Genomic DNA, 20629 nt, shown 5'->3' with positions numbered 1-20629 from the left:
TTAAAAAGGATTGATTCTATGATCAGGTCATTTATTTGGAATAAAAAGGCAGCAAGAGTTAAGTTGCCGATTTTACAACCGGATGCGGCACGGAGGATGCGGATTAACTGCAGCGGACTGGAAAAAGACCCCGTCAGATTAGGATGTGACCGCCAAGTTGGCGGTCACATCCTAATTTGCATGGAGGAACCGCCACTGCCCATGCGGACGGTCCCTCTTCCTCGGGGTTGGTGGACGGATGCAGGTCCGTCCGCCATCCTAATGACCCCCTTAGTTAGGTGGTTTAGCTCTCCCTAATATGTGTTTATATTATGAAGCATAATTTTTTGATTACGTAGCATGTTTATTATCTAAACAGAAGCAGGTCCATAATTTTTCGTTAGTAAAGTGATTCAAGAAGCCCGAACTCAAGTTCCTACTTTTTTAAAGACCTCCAAACTCCCAAAGAAGACAAGACACAAGACGTTAGTGTCAAGTCAAGTCAAGTCAAAAGATTATGTTTATTTAGATAAAAAATCTTTAAACAAGTGTGAAGGCTTAGCTGCATGATTAAGAATGTTCTACTAAAAGTTAATAAAAATCATTACAAATAACAATATTCCATTAAAATTTAAAAGAAGACTTACACATATTTTATACATCTCTTATAAAACAGTTATTAAAAACTGGGCTGGCAACTTTACACTATCAGAGCAGTCAGCGGTGCCACTCGCCAGTCCACACTAAATTCTAAATGCCATGGCGACATACAGTTTTGTAACTTGGAACATTAGAGGGCTAAATGACCAAAGGAAAGCAAGGTTGATTCAAGCTTTCCTATCCTTCAGGAAACACATCTGTGCCACATCAACTGTAAAGCTACAACATAGATATTGGGGGCACACCTATTGTGCTGCTTATTCAAATTATGCCAGGGGAGTGGCAGTTCTGGCCCATCGCAGGCAGGAATGGGCTTCGACACAGGAACTGTTGGATCCAGAGGGGAGGTTTGTTATCCTTAGGGGCATGCCGGGTGGTGTAGATATAGGGATGGCCGCCATCTATGGTCCCCACACGGATGAACTCGAATTCTTCTATGAAATCTGGGTGCACCTTGATGGGCTGGGCTGTGATGCTATTATTTGGGGCAAAGACTTCAATGTTATACTGAAAGACACCCTAGACAGACATGGCTCGACACGTAAATTGCACCCAAGGGCAAGCATAACACTCAATGCACTTATTAATGATAATTGGCTGATATATATCTGGAGCAGTAGGAATCCGGGAAGCATGGAGGATACTTGTATTACTACACACCACAATGCCTGGTCAAGGCTTGACTATTGGTTGGTCACCAGGGATGTGGTGGCATGGACGACGGATGTCAGTCTATTGCCCAGAGCATTCTTCCATCACGCCCCCTGCCTGCTTCAAATTACAGTTATGTCAACACCAAAGCGGGTATTCAATTGGAGACTCCCACACATGCGTTGCTAGACTCAGCATTCCAAGAGAAAATTAGAACAGACATAGGTAATTACTTTTGTGGGAACGAGGGTTCGGTGTCCACAGCGAGCATGCTCTGGAAGCATTCATGGTAGTAATTAGAGGCAGCTGTATTGCTAAACAAGCAGATTTTCTGAAATCTATTAGACAATCACTAAAATCACTAGAATTGCAAATAAAAGAAGTGGAAGAGCAATATTACAAGACGTGGGAAGCATGTCACTTGGCGTCACTCAGGTCTAAACTCTCTGAATTCAAGGAAGAGGCAAGCAGAGAAGTGAAGTTTTTGGGGAAACATCCCACCGCAGGAAATATGGGGAGGGGGACCGTCCTGGCAGAAACCCAGCTAACATGCTTAGATCACCACTCAACTCAGTATACATTACTGAACTCCAAGACGACACTGGCCTATAAACGAGGGGCTCCAAGCAAATACTTGAACACCTCACAAACGTCTACACTGAGCTATATCAAACAATTCAGCAGAACTCCACACATATTTAGACCCCATAGAGCTGCTTTGGTTGGGCAATGCACACAGAGAATATTTAAATGAACCTTACACCAAGGAAGACATTATACATGTTATAAATAGCCTGCCCAATTATAAGGCCTCAGGTTTAGATGGCCTAACCACATCATTCTACAAAACATACAGCGAATTGCTAGCTCCAATGCTAGCTAACTTGATGTTTAGAAAGAGTCACTGGAAAATGGGTGTTTTCCACAAACAATGCGCAAATCACTGATCTTAACACTATTAAAACCAGGCAAGGACCGGACCAGTCGGGATTCAAATAGACTGCTGTCACTCATAAATGTTGATAATAAAATACATGTCAAACTCATAGCACAAAGATTACAACCAATTCTCCCCCTTATAGCCAGACCCGATCAATCTGACTTCATACCAGGTCGTTCAACTGCGCACAACTTAAAAGCCTTTTTTGCTGTCCTTCATTATCTAAACCCACAAACTCATGCTTTGGCTGTGCTACTAGACACCACTAAGGCTTTTGATTCCCTTGAATGGGAGTACTTATTTACTATCTTAGCTAGACTAGATATCAGTACCGCATTCATTAGGCAAATCCAACTTCTATACACTAAACCTACGGCCAGCCTGAAAGTAAGTGGCCTTCTATCCGAGAGTTTCTCTATCACCAGGGGAACAAGACAAGGGTTTCCTTTATCACCACTCCTTTTTGCTATAACAATGGAACCCCTGGCAGCACGTATACGTTAACATCATGCTGCCAGGGGTCTGGGTTTTACATCGAGAGGCTTGTTAATCTCACTTTGTGGTGACGATGTGACACGTTACATAAACAACCCGGTGGAGAACACTGCTCTGGTGCTACGTGAGGTGACCAGATTTGGAGGGCTATCTGTAGTCCATATTAACTGGTCCAAATCAACTCTGTTCTCCTTAACAGATTGCACAGCCCCTTTTGACCTGGAATATCCCCTAGAGTGGGCTGTGGGTCCTGTTAGATATCTAGGTGTCTGGCTGAGTCGCGATGTTCAGGAGCTCAGGGACATGAATTATGGCCGAACAGTGAGATGTATCAAAGAGAAAATTTAAATCTGGTCTAGACTGCCGCTAGCTCTAGCAGGTAGAATAGCCACTGCTAAAATGATTGTGCTGCCCAAACTACTATATTTATTTGTTAACTCCTCCTCACTCTAGCTTTTATCAAATCTATGAGATCCCTGATGATTGATATGATATGGGCTGGGAAACAGGCGAGAGTCTCCTGGGAGCTGCTTACACTACCACTTAGCCAAGGAGGGTTGGGCATGCCAGACATCCCTCTGTATGCTTACTGCACACAGGCCCAGTATCTACACCATTGGATATATCCCTACCCTTGAATCCATGACTACCAGAGTTACTCAAGGATGGCCGATTGATCAGAGCCTTGGGGATAGAAAACGCTCCCTCCATCCTGAACCTGCACCTGGCCCCACCCTGAATGAGTCCTGACCCTCCAAGTTCTGCCTTTCCAGTCCTAGATATTTGGAAGTGGTACTAAAGGTGCTTAGATAGCCAAAATATGAAACTTGAAAATGTTCGAACAAAAACTGCTTTGCGAACCGAGACCAGATCGGGACCAACCTGCTTGTTGAGCTGCTCATGGTGCATTGCCGGTTGGCTTGACTTCACGGTAGCTCCCTCTATGTTCTTCTCTGTAGCATCGAATCCTGTTCAGAGATCTTTTGCAGAAGGGGTATCTGACCTCATACAGCCCTCGTCAGCTACAGTCTCAAGCCTCGCCCCGCTGGAGATTTTTAACTTCCAAAAAAGAGACTAACTGTGACTGTGTAAATCTACACTACAACTTTGTCCAGCAGCTCCCCGATGACGAAGCATTCTCTTTGGACACCTAATCCAGCCTTTCCCTGATGAACTTTACCTTCTCAAGAAATTTTTGCTGAAATTTCTTCGAAGTCCGATGGGCAGCTCTGACCAGGCCCAAACCACTTTTTGTATCTGACCGGTGCTCAATCGCGGTGGGCCATATTTTTTAACTTCAAACTGGTCACAGGTGACTATGGGCCAGATGTAGGTAAGTACCATTTACCGATTCTTAATTACCGAATTTTACCGATTCGGTAATTAAGAATCAGTAAATGTGAGGGGTGGGTATGTAGGGAATCCAGATGTTCCTCTTTACCCAATCGGTAAAAGTCGGTATTTACCGATTCGGTAAATACCGAATCGGTAAAGCCTATTGATTCCTATGGGCTTCAAAGCCCATAGGAATCAATAGGCTTTACCGATTCGGTATTTACCGAATCGGTAAATACCGAATTTCACAAGGGTGCAGGGGGTGTCACTTTGACACCCCCTGGCACCCCCTAAACAGGTTTGGGTGCCATGTGGCAGGCATACAAGCCCTAGGGGCAGGTCTGCCTGCCACATGGCATAGGTGTGCATGCACACATGTGCATGCACACCGGAATCAGTATTTTACCATGAAGTTGGATTTCATGGTAAAATACTGATTCGTTAAGGCCTTTGGGACTCAGAAGAGTCCCACCTACATATGGAATTTACAGAATCGGTAAATTTACCGAATCGGTATTTTACCGAATCGGTAATTTTACCGATTCTGTAAATGTAGATTTACCTACATGTGGTCTTGGATTTAGGCCCCTACATACCGATTGGCCATTTACTGGTCGGTAACGGCCGAAATCGGCCGTTACCGGTCGGTAAATGTCCTGAAACGGCCACCTACATCGGGCCCTAGATGTCTGAGGTTGTCGCTTTAATATTTTAGGTGATAGTTTTTACCTTAAAATTTAAAAAAATTAAATCTTCGGTTACACTGATTGGATTTTTGTGATTTTGGTGTCAAATAATGTATTAAAATTGACTGGTTTTCTAAACTGGTGTTGGGTTTTTCATGTGTTGTGTTTTCACTTTTATTACTGTTTGTGTGCTGCATAAATACTTTACACATTTCCTCTAAGTTAAGCCTGACTGGTTTTGTGGCCAGCTACCAAAGGGTTAAGCAAAGGTTCATTTAGTGACTTTATTGGTTTACCCTGCAGGGATTGTGGATGTTGCCTGATCAGGGTTAACACTTCACTCAACCAACAACACAATTTCTTACAGTAAGCCTCCTGCAGGAAACTGGTGATTTGTGACCTATTTTTAAGGGTCCATGGTTTAACCTTCCAACTTTAGTTTTTGTGAGAGCTATGAAGATTATGATGAAAAATGCAAAGGATGTTTTGTAAAGATAATAGCATTAGACTTAGGGAGAGGATGTAGCCATATGGCTAAAGCTGTTGACCTTGAATCTGGGGAACCAGGTTTGAGCCTTGGCAGTGACGCTCAATGTTCTGTGATTCTGGACAAATCACTTAATCTCCCTGTGCCTAACAAAAATGAATGTGTCCGTCTATAGTGTAATGGGTGCTCATGTAAAGCGCCTTGATACCTGATTTCTCTGGTCTAGTTCGCTCTATATAAAATTCACAAAAAAAGAAAAAATTACCGTGAGGCTCCTTTCTGATCTGTGGATACCCCAAAAATAATATGAATGCCACAGTGGTAGTCTTTTATAGTTTGACAATGTTAAACTTGCTCACATATGCATTTTTGCAGTAAAGTTTGATTTTACTCAATGACTGGCCAACATATTTTCCACACATTTAAAAACGAAAGCATTTAAATAAAGCAATGTCAAAATATATTAGTCCTACTTGCTGAGTAGGAGGATATAAAGAAGAACACTTTTATGTGTAGGTGGCAATAAAGTAGAACAATTAATGGCCAATTTGTAAAATAAATACACACATGGTAAAGGTAATTAGAGCAATGAAAAATTCCGGGTGAGAGGACAACCAATTGCAGGGCAATTAAATGTGCAATGAAGGATCACTTTGCATTGCTATATAAATCAGAGAAGGGTTGCAGCAGTAAAGATATGGACACATTTTTAATTCCTGCACGTTGGCACAGAAAGTCGGGCTAAATTATCCAGGCTCACCAAAGTAGAGGATGTTCGTGGGTAATTACCAGCCAAATGGTTTATAAAGTCCCAGGCCAGTACAGATTTATTGTGATACATTATTAAGCTCTGGAACTGAAACGTTGATATAACCTTCGTTTATGGGCTATTTTTACCACTACCTTTTAGATACCTAAAAATCAAAGTGAATTTTTACTTTAGGTAGATTTGATACAGGTAAGGCACGTTCATTTAAGATTATTAGAAAGCATTTTATCTGCCTACTGGTTCTCGTGCAACCTCTTTACTGATCCGTATTGGGCCTGATTCTCAAACATTTTGCTACGAGTAGGATTGACTTACAACTATACTACCACTGGCCTACTCATGAAATTCAGGAGTACTCTTGGCCCGTTTCCTGATTGTAAAAATACGTGTGTGTGTACGTTTGCAACATGCATGTGTTACCATGTGTCTGTGAGTAGTGTAGTGTAGCATGTGACATGGGTTATATGTTTTGTTTAATTTGAAATTTACCTATTTGTAATTTTCTGCTTATGTGCATGTGCTATGTTTACAGTTTGCCAGATGATTATCTTGGTGTAAGACCAGGCCCTATTGACGGGTTTCAGCCCCAAACATTTTGCCTCCTATTTTTCTGACCCCCCTGTTTCAGTTGGGTTTAGGATTCTGGGCACTTTACCACTGCTGATCAGTGATAAAGTGCATATGCTCTCTGTGTAAATTAGGATATGATTAGCTATCCATGATTGTCATGTTTGATTTACTGGTAGGTCCATAGTACAATGCACAGATTGTGCCAGAGCCTGTAAATCAAATGCTACCAGACGGCTTGCAGCACTTGGTTGTGTCACCCATATGAGTTGCCCTGTAAATGTATGTCAGACTTCCCACTGAAGTGTCTGTACGCACAGTTGAGATGGCAAGTACACCCACTTGCCAGGCCCAAACCTTCCCTTTCCTTACATGTAAGGCACCCATAAGATAGGCCCAAGGTACCCTCATGGGCAGGGTGCAGTGTATGTGAAAGGTAGTACATGTACTAGTGTGTGCGACATGCCCTGATAGTGAAATACAGTGTATTTCATTTTTCATTGTTAAAAAGGCTATCTGTCCGATAGGCTTATACAGAGGTTGCACCGTAACATATTTTCATGTGTAAATTCACATAGGAACAAAATAGGAACATCATGTTTAGAGTCCCTGAACTCCAGTATTTACTAAAGCACATTTTGGTAGAGGTGTTTTTTAAATCCTGTGTTTGAAAATGACACTTTTAGAAAGTGAACATGTTCTTACTTCACCATTCTGTATGCCTCTGGCTGTTTGTGTATTCAGCATCTGGTGTGTGGGTGACAGTCACTGAGGGGGGTTGAGGTGTGCCCTGTCTTGCACGGGTGACGCAGCCCAGGGCTGAAGAAACCTGGTCTGTATTTAGAGTGGTGGGAGAATTGTTACTTACACCTGAATAGGCTGTGTCTTCTTTTGCATAATGCTGTCTCCTCCCTTGTGCTCATGCTGCGCCAGTGAATGCAGAATTGGTTTGGACTGGGTTCAGACACCCTTGACACAAAGAGAACAAAGACATTTTGGGGTATAAGTATTACACCTAAAACCCTAGGACTTTAGATTACTTACTGGAACAAGACGACCCTGACAAGAAGAAGAGCAGTGGACTGTGTGAGGAGCGCTATCTTTTTTGAGTGAGGGGTGGGTTGGCCTGCAATTGCTGCTTCTGTATGTGGTGGAGGAAAAGGACTGATTCTGTTTGCCCTGCTGTAGTATACTGGTTTGGAAGGGAATATCCAAGGGCCTATGTGTGCTGCCTCCTGTTTCTGAAGACTCAGGTACATCAAAGTCTCCTCCTGTGGGCTCTGTTTTTTTTTTTTTAACTCCTGGAGCTTCACACGATCTGTGGATCTTCGGCTAAGCTCCCTTGTGCTGCATGGGGAGTTGGTGTGCTTTTCCAGAAAATCCCTCAGCGCTGGATTGCCAACCCCCAGCTGAGGAGGTGATCACTAAATTATTAAGCGTAGTGAGCGCTGTGTTGTTCGCCCTCTACTTTAAACTAAATTGTGTGTTAAATGCTTTACTCTTCCAGCTGGAAGGAGAGCTAATGCTCCGCCCCCTGGACAGTGTGTCTGGGGGAGGGCTGCTTTCACTAGAGGAGTCCTGGGGAGGGTTTCAGCCCATGCCGCTGGGGGCAGCAAAACTGCAGGGAAGTAAGCGCCTGGTGAGCGCTGTATACTTCTGTCCCCTGAGCTCCGCCCAACAAAATCCACCAGTCAATAGCCCCTTCCTGAGGCCAGTGAGAGAAAGAGAGGCATAGCTGCTCATCTGCGAGCCCTTGCAAAGCCACAGTGCCGTTGTTAGGCACCACCGAGGACACCTGCGGACAGCGAGGCAGCCACGCCCAGCAGGATGTCACGCTGATAGCCAGGAGCCTCGCAGCTGTGCTGCAGCAAAGGAACACCCCTGACCCCTCCCACTCACCACCACTGGAGGCTCCAACCTCTGGAGTCCTGAGAAGGGAGCGCCCCAGAAAGCATTTGCCCCTGCACCTGGTACCAAGCAGGGAAGGGAACCCTTGACGAAGGTCCAGCTCTGCCCCTGTGCCCTTGGATATCCATTTCCCCAGCAGCTGCCCTGGGTGATGGTGGGCAGCTGCCGTGAAGAAATCGGGTGATCCTGGCTAGAAGCAGGGAACCCAGTGAGGTCACCCGCCCCAACCTCTTTTCGGAATCACTTTTGGTGGCACCTGAGGAGTGGAAATGGTGGCAGGGAGAGACCTCAGCGGAGACCCCTGCTGAGAAAGGTTGCCGCCCCCAATCCATGGTAGGTGCGCAGGTGCTGCTGTGGCCTACGGGGCCTACCTTCATAGTAGGATAAGCATTCTTAGCCTAAATGATAGGATGTTCAGAGATGGTGATTTTCTAATGTATACAACCTCCCAGCATTTCATGACTACACTATCTTATAATGTTATGACAATGGCCCAATTGGCCAAGTGATTTATGAAACTGTATGATATCATGACAAGTGCCTAGTGGCACAGTAATATATGTAATTATGGGCTTATCTGGTTTATGTGCCCCTTCATGACAATCGCCTCGCGATACAGCGACTTATGTTATGTGGTCTAAAGTGTCTTTACATACTATGCAGGGATGTATGGTCTAATACAAAGCATATTTTTTATATACCCTTGTGTGGAGTCTCTTTTGTCGTGTGCTTGGTGTGTCACTGGTGTGTGTGTTGTGCAAATGCTTTACACATTGCCTCTTTGATAAGCCTGACTGCTCTGCCAAGCTACTAAGAGGGAGAGCAGGGGTTATCTTGGGTGTGTAACTCCCTTACCCTGAGTGGTGGGTTCTGCCTGGGCTTACCCTAGACAAACAGAAACCCCATTTCTAACAAAAGGTAACTGCAATATTTACAATTATGCTACAAATATGTTACGTTTTTTTATGTTAGTTATGTTTTAATTAATTTTTGTAATTTATACAATGAGGTGAATGTAGATGACGGCACTGTCTACAGCAAATATGCAAATGTATTTTTTCCTAATTGTCTTTTCTGATTACTGCCTAAACTTAACCTCTTTCCCCTCCCTCTTCTCATCTTCTCCTAACCCAGCCCAGCACTCTCCCCCTCCCAGGAGGAACCTACATATTTAGAGGCTGCTGTTCAGATGCGGGCAGTGGGCACGCTGCTGGTGCACAACTGGAGAGCCAAAGGCAACCCCATCTGTACCCATCCATGCCTGGACCACGCCCAGCTCCAGGCCTCTTAGATCTCTAATCACGTGCAGCTACTCCAGAGCTGAGTTAACATCCCTGATACCAGGATCTTGCAGCAACCTCTGCAGCCTCATTTTCCCAAGATCCACGGCAAGACCCTTCTCCTGCCATCATTGCCGATTCTCCTGCAATGTCGTCTCAAACCCCTCGGAACCCAGCCCATACCCACTGGAAGAAAAGGGAAACCCAATGCCTCCTGAACCATGTCCGATCACTCCACAAACATGTGACTGAAATCTGGGACACCATCCCCCCCCCTCGCCCCCGACATCATCTTCCCCACCAAGACATGGCTCAACTACATTTCTGCACCGGACATTGCCACTACCGCTCCCACTCCGACTCCCACTAGCTACAGGATCATACACCGAGACCAAGTCAACAAACATGGAGGTGGTATAGCCATCATCCACAAAGAGTTCCTCCACTGCACTGCAGCCGCCAACACCACCCCCTTTATGGACACCTCAATTTAAAACTCAACACAGATAGCAAGTCCACCATCAGGGGCACCCTGGCATAAAGACCACCAGGACCACAGCCTGCTTTCTGCAAGGACATCTCTGACTTCCCTGCCCCCTGGCCATATGCTAGGGGAACTTCATCTTCCTCGAAGACCGGAATTTCCACATCAAAGACCCAAGCAACGCCAGCAGGCAAACTTAATAGAGAGCATGAACAACCTCAGTCTCACCCAAATCGTCACCGACCCCACACACATAGCTGGACACACTCTAGACCCAATCTATACAGCCAGCAACAGAATCAAATATAGCCACACCTATGGAGATTTCCTGGTTTGACCACTCAATCGTCCACTTCGCCATCTCCACCACCCCCAACACAGCCACCAACCAGACCAGCACCACCCATAGGAGATGGAGGAGGGTAATGGAAAATCTACAGATCAACACCCTCAACACCTTTCCTCTCCCCCCCCCCCCCGGACACAACCACTGACCACAAGGTGGCTGTCCAAAATATAAATACCTGGATCCCCATCCATCCCCTCTGCCTCCTACCCAGAAGGATAGAAACATGCAAGAGTAAGACCTCTGCTAAAAATAACTACCACTGACCCAAAATAACTTAAGAACTACCAGCCCATCTCCCTGCTCCCATTCCTGACAGAAATCCTGGAGAAGAAACCAATAAACAGACAACTCTCCAACCACCTAGAGATCGACAACCTCCTGCATCTGTCCCAATCTGGATTTTGCACTTATCACAGCACAGAAACCTCCCTAATTGCAGTTACAGATGACATTAGATCTCTCCTAGACCTGGGGGAAACCACAGCCCTGATCCTCCTTGACCTTCCGGCAGCCTTGGACACTGTATCACATTACACCCTCCTACATGGACTTCACAAGATGGGGATCCAATGAAACGTCCATAAATGGAGTGGGCCCTCCTCGGCAGAAGAACCCAGAGTGTCCTCCTCCCGACTTCCACCTCAAGCCCAAAGAACATTATATTTTGTGTTCCCCAAGAGTCCTCACTGAGTCCAACTCTGTTTAATACATACATGTCCCCTCTGGCCACTCTAGTCAAATCCTATGTTTATCATATCATATTTATCATATGCTGATGACACTCAGCTTCTCCTCTCTATCATCTCTATCCTCAAACCCCTCTAACAACCAAAACAATTTTCACAGGTGCATGACCAGCATAGCCATCTGGATGCAAAACAAATGCTCAAACTCAACGCAGACAAAACAGAGGTACTTATCTTCGAGTGCAACACCTCCCCATGGGACAACTCCTGCTGACCAGAGGAACTGGGCCCCGTGCCCACTCACATGCCAGAAAACTCGGTATCATACTCAACAAGCATACTGTGAAGAAGCAGATTAACTATCTCCTCAGCCTGCTTCCTCACCCTCCACATGCTTTAGAAAATATTCAAATGGCTCCCCTTCAACACAGATGCAACATCACCCAAGTCTTCATCACCAGCTACCTGAACTACAGAAACACCCATTACATGGGCATAACCTCACAACTACTGGGCGGACTGCAAACCATCCAAAATGCTGCAGATAGGCTCATCCTCTACCTTCAGAGAAGAGTCCACAACACCCCCCACCTCAAAGCAGTGCACTGGCTCCCTATCCAAAAAAGGTGCCAGTTCAAAGTGCTGACCCACTTCTACAAGACCTGGAATGGCTTCCCACTCCACATCAGGGCTCCATTCACCCTACAGAAGATCAGAGATAGCCTAAAAACCTATATGTTCGACTGACAAGCCCCAGCAGTTGCCCCCCCCCCCCCCCCCCTCCTCAGAGCCTGGATACCCTCACAGGTGATAAGCAGCGCTCCACAAATTGCTGATTGATTGAGAAATCATTATTATTAATTGCAAAAATTCTGAGTTTCACTTTGTTGGTGTGCTGCCTGCATATGCGTGTGTGTATTTAATTTTTTCTTTTTTGTTTTGACTGTATATCCTGAATGATATAAATTATGATTTACAAAACATATTCAAAGGTGAAAGCACGAATAAGACAACATGTACTACTTGTTAAATTTAAGTAGCATAAACACAAACGATGAGCAAGATTTACAATACTATTCCATTAACATTTCAACACTCTTATAAATAGTCAAATCCGCGAAATAAGCAAATCGTCAACATTGTACTAAGCATTACTCAAACACATGCATTGCTTTTTTAAAAATGTAATACTATTAAACAAAAATATGCCATTTTTGTTAATGTATAAATATATTGCTAATCAATGCTTCATATGAAGTTTAACTCGAGGATTTATGTTATGTTATGTTAATAGGATTTAATATTGAGCATGAATCACCCCGAGAGGCAGTGGTGGCTCCTCCACTAAGGCAGAGGAGCGTCACCCCACTGCCTCAGAGCAGCAAAAGAAAGGAAAAAATAAAATGATAATAACTAATGTTATAATCATATTATCGTGTCCTCCTGCTGTGGCAGCTTGCGTGAGGGGGCAGGGTGGGACTGAAGAGCAAGGTAGGAGGGTACACCCCCCTAAGTGCGTAATGACTGTTTGGTCAGAACTCTCGGGCAGCCCAAACCAGTCTTTACCCCTTCTCTATGCATGCTGCATCACAACTTGCATTGAGAACATGCCCACCCCTACAGTCCCTCGCTGAGCGCCGTGTCAGGACACTACATTGAAGTAATTTGATTGGCTGTGGGGAGCGTGTGAGCCCTGGTGCCTCCGGCTTCCTGTTTCTTACAAAAAGCCAGGAAGAAGACGCAGGAGAAGCGGTGGCGGCCGGCTCATTTGTTGGATTTGTTGATGTAATAGATGATGTCACATGTTCATCTTTCAACTGACTTTTACTGAATAAAGGGATTTAAAAACCTGTGCAATTTGAATAGAATTTAGCATTATTTGTGTAGGAAAGTGACTCTTTTGGACATGGTTACCCCCCATTTTTTGCCTGGAAAATTATGTATTTTCGACTGGAATTGCACAGGGTTCCTGCCTACCAGGTCCCTTGTGCCAAAGCTCCTTCCCTAAACTTTACCTATTGCTTCCACATTTGGCCCCACTTTAGCTAACATATAAGCCCCTAGTAAAAGGTAACCCTGGTACCAAGGGCCTTGTGGTTTAGGAAGGGTCCCTAAGAGGTGCAGCACGAATAGTGCCACCCCAGGGGACACCTCACCAAGCACATGCAAACTGCCACTGCAGCCTGCGTGTCTTTGTGCCGACAAAACTGAAGTGTCAACATGGCACACATTCCTGTGTGCCATGCCCACAGACACTGCATGGGATATAAGTAAGACACCTGTAGTCTTGTCCATGTGTATTAAATCAGTTTATACAATTTTGCCATTTCTCTCTCAAAACTAAGTAAAGTGATATATATCACATCAAGGGGGAAGACATCCCTTAAGGATAAGACCCCTCACTCACCCAAGGGTGACATGCTTCATCATATGGATCCTCCTTACCAGTATTTGAAAACCTAGTCAACACTGGGAGCTACTACTTCAAGAATGTAAGGAAGGAGCTCAGAGATGTTCTTTAGGAGAAGGATAGTAATCCCATATGTGAGATGATAGGTGTAGTGAGGTTGGCAGCGCTGTGTGAGAAAATAGAAGGTGAATTAAAACTGCCTAAGTAGACTCCACTGTTACTCACTTTATTCTAGTGTGCTACCTGACAGGATTAAAAGTGAAACAGCACAGTGGTATAGATATATAACCACTGTCACTTATGTGGTCGACATGTTTCAGCCTATTGATCAAAACCCTTTGTATCAGCGGCTTTCTTCAGGACCAGATGTAATTGTGTAATTGCTGCTGCAAACAGTGAAAAATAATAATAACATTTATACAACACCGGTATTCCTGTTTTTCTTTCTTTATCAGGTTATACCCAGGTTATCTATGGAATAGAGAATTCAAGAGAGGAACACAAAGGCAAAAAACAATAAATCACATGGTTGTATGAACATTGTGCATTAGTCACTATGTCATCCATTTCTTTATACTTTTATGGTCACATATAAGGACTTACCCTCGTCTGTAGGATAGCCCTGCCTCACCTCTACCAGACAGGCTGCTCTGGAGGGAGGCCCCTCTCTGCGGGAAAAGAGGAAAAATAATAAGTAGCGGAAGAGGTGTCAGTATATGTACACCCTTTCCACTACATTCCTAATTACTCTAACCATCATCAGGAGGTAGGTAAGCACATCTAGGTGTGGCATTCGCAGCGACCCCGCGCCAAAAAGCCAAATTGTCTCTATTAGAAGCAAAACAATGGCGAGACATTTTTAAAAATAGAAAGTTACAAACTGACTTAAAACTTCTATAGGGGTAATGTTTTCAATTCGCTAGAGACGTCCCTCTTACTAAGTAATGCTAGCGGTCAAGTTTACGCTAACCATATATTCCTGGCCAGATCACTCACCTTTCCGTCGGTACCTCGTAACTCGAAAGAGCTTGCCCCGGGAGGTACCAACGGACAGGTGAGTGATCTGGGCTAGCATTACATCAGTAAGAGGGACGTCTCTCTAGCGAATTGAAAACATTACCCCTATAGAAGTTTTAAGTTAGTTGGTAACTTTCCTTTTTTTAAATTATCTTGCCATTGTTTTGCTTCTAATAGAGACAATTTGTTTTTTTTGGCGCGGGGTCGATGCGAATGCCACACCTAGATGTGCTTACCTACCCCCTGATTGTTAGAGTAATTAGGAATGTAGTGGAAAGGGTGTACATATACTGACACCTCTTCCGCTACTTATTATTTTTCCTTTTTTCCCGCAGAGCGGGGCCTCCCTCCAGAGCAGCCTGTCTGGTAGAGGTGAGGCAGGGCTATCCTACAGATGAGGGTAAGTCCTTATATGTGACCATAAAAAGTATAAAGAAATGGATGACATAGTGACTAATGCACAATGTTCATACAACCATGTGATTTATTGTTTTTGCCTTTGTGTTCCTCTCTTGAATTCTCTATTCCATAGATAACCTGGGTATAACCTGATAAAGAAAGAAAAACAGGAATACCGGTGTTGTATAAATGTTATTATTATTTTTCACTGTTTGCAGCAGCAATTACACAATTACATCTGGTCCTGAAGAAAGCCGCTGATACAAAGGGTTTTGATCAATAGGCTGAAACATGTTGACCACATAAGTGACAGTGGTTGTATATCTATACCACTGTGCTGTTTCATTTTTAATCCTGTCAGGTAGCACACTAGAATAAAGTGAGTAACAGTGGAGTCTACTTAGGCAGTTTGAATTCACCTTTTTTTTTCTCACACAGCGCTGCCAACCTCACTACACCTATCATCTCACATATGGGATTACTATACTTCTCCTAAAAAACATCTCTGAGCTCCTTCCTTAAATTCTTGAAGTAGTAGCTCCCAGTGTTGACTAGGTTTTCAAATAATGGTAAGGAGGACCCATATGATGAAGCATGTCACCCTTGGGTGAGTGAGGGGTCTTATCCTTAAGGGATGTCTTCCCCCTTGAAGTGACATATATCACTTTACTTAGTTTTGAGAGAGAAATGGCAAAATTGTATAAACTGATTTAATACACATGGACAAGACTACAGGTGTGTTTTGTGGTATGTAGTTGATGTTAAGGGAATACACACCCACTAGTCTATAAACTTTTTTCCCTTCTGACCCCCAATCTACAGTAGTGTTATAAGATATAAGTAAGACACTCATCTTGCAGGCCTTCACCTTAGGGCAGGGTGCACTTTATCTCCTTTGAGGGCATATCCACATGAGCAAATATGCCCCTGCAATATCCATGTTGATTCCTGCATATTGTAAGTGACCAGAGAAGCCATAGTGAGTACATGGGCTGGACACTCATCATTACCAGTTTGCCAGCTCCATGATGGCTTGACTGAAGTATGGGATGTTTGATACCAAACCTCTCGTAATATAAACCTGCACGGATTCCATTGTCAGATCTATTAAACTTGCACACAGAGGACCCCTTAGAACTACCAACCCTTAGTGTGGTCACTGAGTGGCGTAAGCCAACCTGCTACCACCAGTAATTTTTCTGACCTCATAGGGTGAGCACATTAGAGCTCAGAGGCCAAGAACAAGGCCTGTCCTGGGTGAAGGTGTTTAACCTCTCCCTGGTCAGGAAGAGCTATCTGTGGCAGGAAGCTTCAAGTGCCTTGTTGCCTTTATAACGCAACCGCTGCTTCTCCTGTTAGAAGGAGCAGGAGATGAGGAGGTAAAACTCAGCAGGAGTAAGAGGTATGCCCCATTTTGCCCACTCTACTCCTAAGGTGCTGGAGGCGATATGAAGTACACTTTCAGTGCTCACCATCTCGAAGCTGGTGGTAAGTATCGAAACAGGGCTATGGCTAGACACCCCAGGTAAAGGGCCCATTGGCCATTACCTGTCACTCCCTTGTAATGCCGCTAAATCTAATAGTTAGTTGGAATCATTAGACACTGAACTGCAGTTTCTGATGACCTAAGAAGAGCCAGACACCATAGAGCCGCACCAGCAGATAAGACTGCAGATAACTTCTGACTTGTCTCCAGCCCTACCAGCCTGTCTGCATCCTCAATGATCCAGTGCAAAAACACGACTCATCCTCCAGCCCACTGACCTCCAAAATCCTATGAGGACTGCCTGCCTTTGACAAAGATCAAGATCTCCCATTAACAGCGGATTTGTTCACCAGCAACAAGCTTCCTCTGTGAGCTGAAGAATTGCAAAACCCTGCTCCTGGTTCAAACTCTGCACTCTACACCTCCAGCCTGAGTCTAAGTGGATCACCAGTTCCAGGGAGGTACCCAAACACTCCAGAGTCTGAGTCCATTGTGGGTTGACCCCTCCCGAACTCCTGGGTGTCACCTGAAGTATCAACACGGTGACCCCCTCAACCGTGACCTGCTCCAGTAAGCCGTTTCTAACATTAAAAGACACCTTTGCACCCACTGGCAATGGCATTTGGTGATGCAGACCAAAGATGTCCCTACGTCCCCAAGCATTGCAACTTACTTCTCCAGCTGTTGGTTTCCTTCGACCAGCCTCCTGGCTCAAGCCTGCAGCCCTTTTTCGATTTGACCTTTCTCCATTGCCTAACATTGGGCACCCAATGCTGTCTTGGCACCCTGCACCCGGCCGCCCCTCTACTGCTGGTGGTGCTGCTCTGGACCCTGCCCAGTGCTTGCTTCAATCCCCAGAGACCAGCCCCTCCAGCTGCTGCTACTTACCTGTAAGCAGCCTCTGTCTGATTGCCCTATTCTCCATTGGGTTGTATTGGGAGCCCGACACACATTTGCACCCTTCATACGGCCGTCCCTGTGCAGCTGGTGGTGTACAGCTGGTGCTGACCTGAACCTTACCCAATGCTGATCCTATCTCCCAAAGACTGGTGTTGTGAGTTGATGTTACCTATCTGTATGCTGAATGTTTTCTTCCTCCCATAGTTTAACATAACAAAGTCTGAAAATTGCACTTAGTGTCCACTTTTGATATTGAAATGTATTTCTATTGTAAACCGTATTTGCCTAAGATGAAATTCTGTGGTTATATAAAATAAATATAACCAAGTATAATGTTCTCACTTTCTTGCCCTAAGTGTGCCAGGTATGCCTAGATGTGGGTTCCGACTCATTGTGCCACTGGATTCAAGCCAGCCTGGCTGATGAGGGGTATATCCCCAAAAGAGGTCCTAGGATGCTTGTTTCCAATCCAGGGAGGACATGGCTTGGGAGTTCGGGCTGGACTGTTCCTTTGAGACCCAGGGTCAAAACTGATATGCATATGGCTGGGTCTAAACTGGGGTGGCATGGTGAGCAAAAGAACGATGGATTTAACCCAGATATGTTGACTGGGAATTAATGTTTTGATTTGTTCTGCATTCATCCATCATTTGTATGTCTTTTGCTTTCTCACCCTAAGTGCATCACATGTGCAAGTGTGTGTCCCGGGCTCACTGTGCCACTGGATTCAAGATAGTCTCACTGATGAGGGGTGAAACCCTGAATTCGGTCCTAGGATACTTGTTTCCAGGCCAGGGAGGACCTGACTTGGCAGTTCAGGCTGGACTGTTCCCACGAGGCACCGGTTCAAGACTGATTTGCATATGGCTGGGTCCAAACTGGGGTGGCATGGTTAGCAAAAGAACAATGGATCTAATCCAGATCTGGTGACTGGGGCAAATGTTTTGATCTGTTCTGCAGTCCATTCATCATGTGTGTGTCTTTTGCTTTCTTGCCCTTAAGTGTGCCAGGTATGGCCAGATGTGGGTCCCAGGCTCACTGTGTCACAGGAGTCAAGCTAGCCTGGCTGAGGAGGGGTGAAAACCGGTCCTAGGATGATTGTTTCCAGTTTAGGGAGGGCCTAGCTGAGCAGTTTGGGCTGGACTGTTCCCATGAGGCACAGGATCAAGTCTGATTTGCATATGGCTGGGTATAAACTGGGGTGGCAAGGTGAACAAAAGAACAATGGATTTAACCCAGATCTTTTGACTGGGGGCAAATGTTTTGATTTGGTCTGCATTCCGTCCATAATTTCTGTGTCTTTTACTTCATCAAGTAGGCATTTTCTTATTAAACCATTCTGTGTGAGCCTCTCCCCGTTTGAATATTTACTGTTTTGTTTTAGAGTGACGGGCTGGAGTGGGGATGTGCATTCACTGTAGACATTCACTGGGGGTCGGGGGGGGTTAAGTGTGTCCTGCCTCTCCCGGGTGACTCAAAGCTGAACTGAATAGACTGTGACAGCATTTCGAGTGGTGGGAGGAGTTTCATTTATTCCTGAATAGGCTGTGTCTCCTTTGCACAATGCTGGCTCCACCGCCTGTGGTCATGATGCACTGGAGAGGACAGTACTGGTTTGGACTGGGCTCAGAGACTATTGCCACAAACAGAACAAATACAAAATGGGGTATAAGTATCTGACCTTAAACCCAAAGAATTAGATCACTTCTGGACTCAAGAGGAACCTTTTTCCAATGAGAAGAACTGGAGAGCTGTAAGGAGGAGTACTACCCCTTTGAAGTGTGGAGAAGATTATCCAAGTGCTTATGTGTGCAGGCCTCCTGTTCTGAAGTCTCAGGGACACAAAAACCTCACCACCAGCTCCCCTGAACCCTACTGCTGGGAGTTCTGACCTGGCAGGAGATGTCTATTCCAGTTTTGGGCTTTGGGAGGTTGTTCCTGCTGTTGGGAGCTGGAAGAAACTTAAATAAATCAAGAGAAACTACTCTGATGCCATCAGTGACGCTGCCAGTGATGCTGCGACCTTCACCGAGGCCAGGGGCGCCACCCATGAAGGGCATGACACACGCCCCTGCCTGCACCACATCTCCGACTTCCTTTGATGCTTGCCCACGCCTGCAGTTATCACATTCCTGACCCCAGAGCTCACACCTACACCGTCACCCCCATTGTCTGCATCCCGTTATTGCGGAGCCGATAACCGACAAAGGTGACTTCACAAACTCTTCGACTTTGCGTCGCCGATGCTGCCAACTTCCCCTGTCCTACACTCGAGGTGTCACCTCCACGCGGACATGAGGCCTCACCTCCCCATGGCTACCAGGAAATAGGCCTCAACCTCAGCACCGATGCCTCCCCTCCAAAACGCCATGCGTCATCCATGTACTTTGTTTTCCAAGGTACTGTTCTTTGGAGGTCGGTATGACTCCATGCTCAACGTCGCACACGTCACGGTCAGCGACGTACTTTGGATGTAGGCCTGTAACAATGTTGTAATAGCCCTAGGTGAAGCTATTTGTTTCTACAAGTGCTATTTCTTCTGAAAGTAACTGTTTTAAGTGCTATTTTGATATATGTTTGTTGCATTTTTGTCGTTTAGGTCTTGTTTGGTATAGATAAAAAATCTTATTTTCTAAACCGGTGTGTGTCCCTTTGTGGTGTTTTCAATGTATTACTTTGTGTTATGAGTACAAATACTTCACACGTTGCCTTTGGGATAAGCCTGTCTGCTCATGCCAAGCTGCCAATGGGTGAGCAGGGCTTATCTAAAGTGTGTATCACCCTTACCCTGACTAGAAGCAAGGGTCCCTACTTGGACAAAGGTACCTACCTCCGCCAATTAGAGACCCCTATTTCTAACACACTATATATTTTTTTGGCTCCTGACATGTTGTGCTTTATTTTACATCAATATTATTTTTCCAGCTTGAAGTTGAGTGGCTAGACGTGTAGTTTATTTCAATATATTTCCACTATTTTCTACAGTCATACTCGTTTATGTACCAAGGGGATACACTCATGCCAGGGCAGGATTACACAATGCACAGAAAGAGTGTCCCACGCTCAGGTTGCACCTCGGTATCTCGAAATCAACTTGTCTTCCTCTTGTTATATGTCCCTTGCCCTTTTCCTCTCCCCTTC

The 20629-nt window shown here is 45.0% G+C and overlaps 1 protein-coding gene across 1 annotated transcript in view; it reads right to left on the bottom strand.

The window, feature by feature from the left end:
* LOC147716922 (corticotropin-releasing hormone receptor 1) overlaps positions 1-20629 on the bottom strand; it is a 1353112-nt gene that overhangs the window by 562191 nt on the left and 770292 nt on the right. The window lies entirely within an intron of this gene.

The sequence above is a fragment of the Lissotriton vulgaris genome, chromosome 5, assembly GCF_964263255.1.
Source record: "Lissotriton vulgaris chromosome 5, aLisVul1.2, whole genome shotgun sequence".
Taxonomy (NCBI): Eukaryota; Metazoa; Chordata; class Amphibia; order Caudata; family Salamandridae; genus Lissotriton; species Lissotriton vulgaris.
This window is presented reverse-complemented; position numbering and strand designations above follow the sequence as displayed.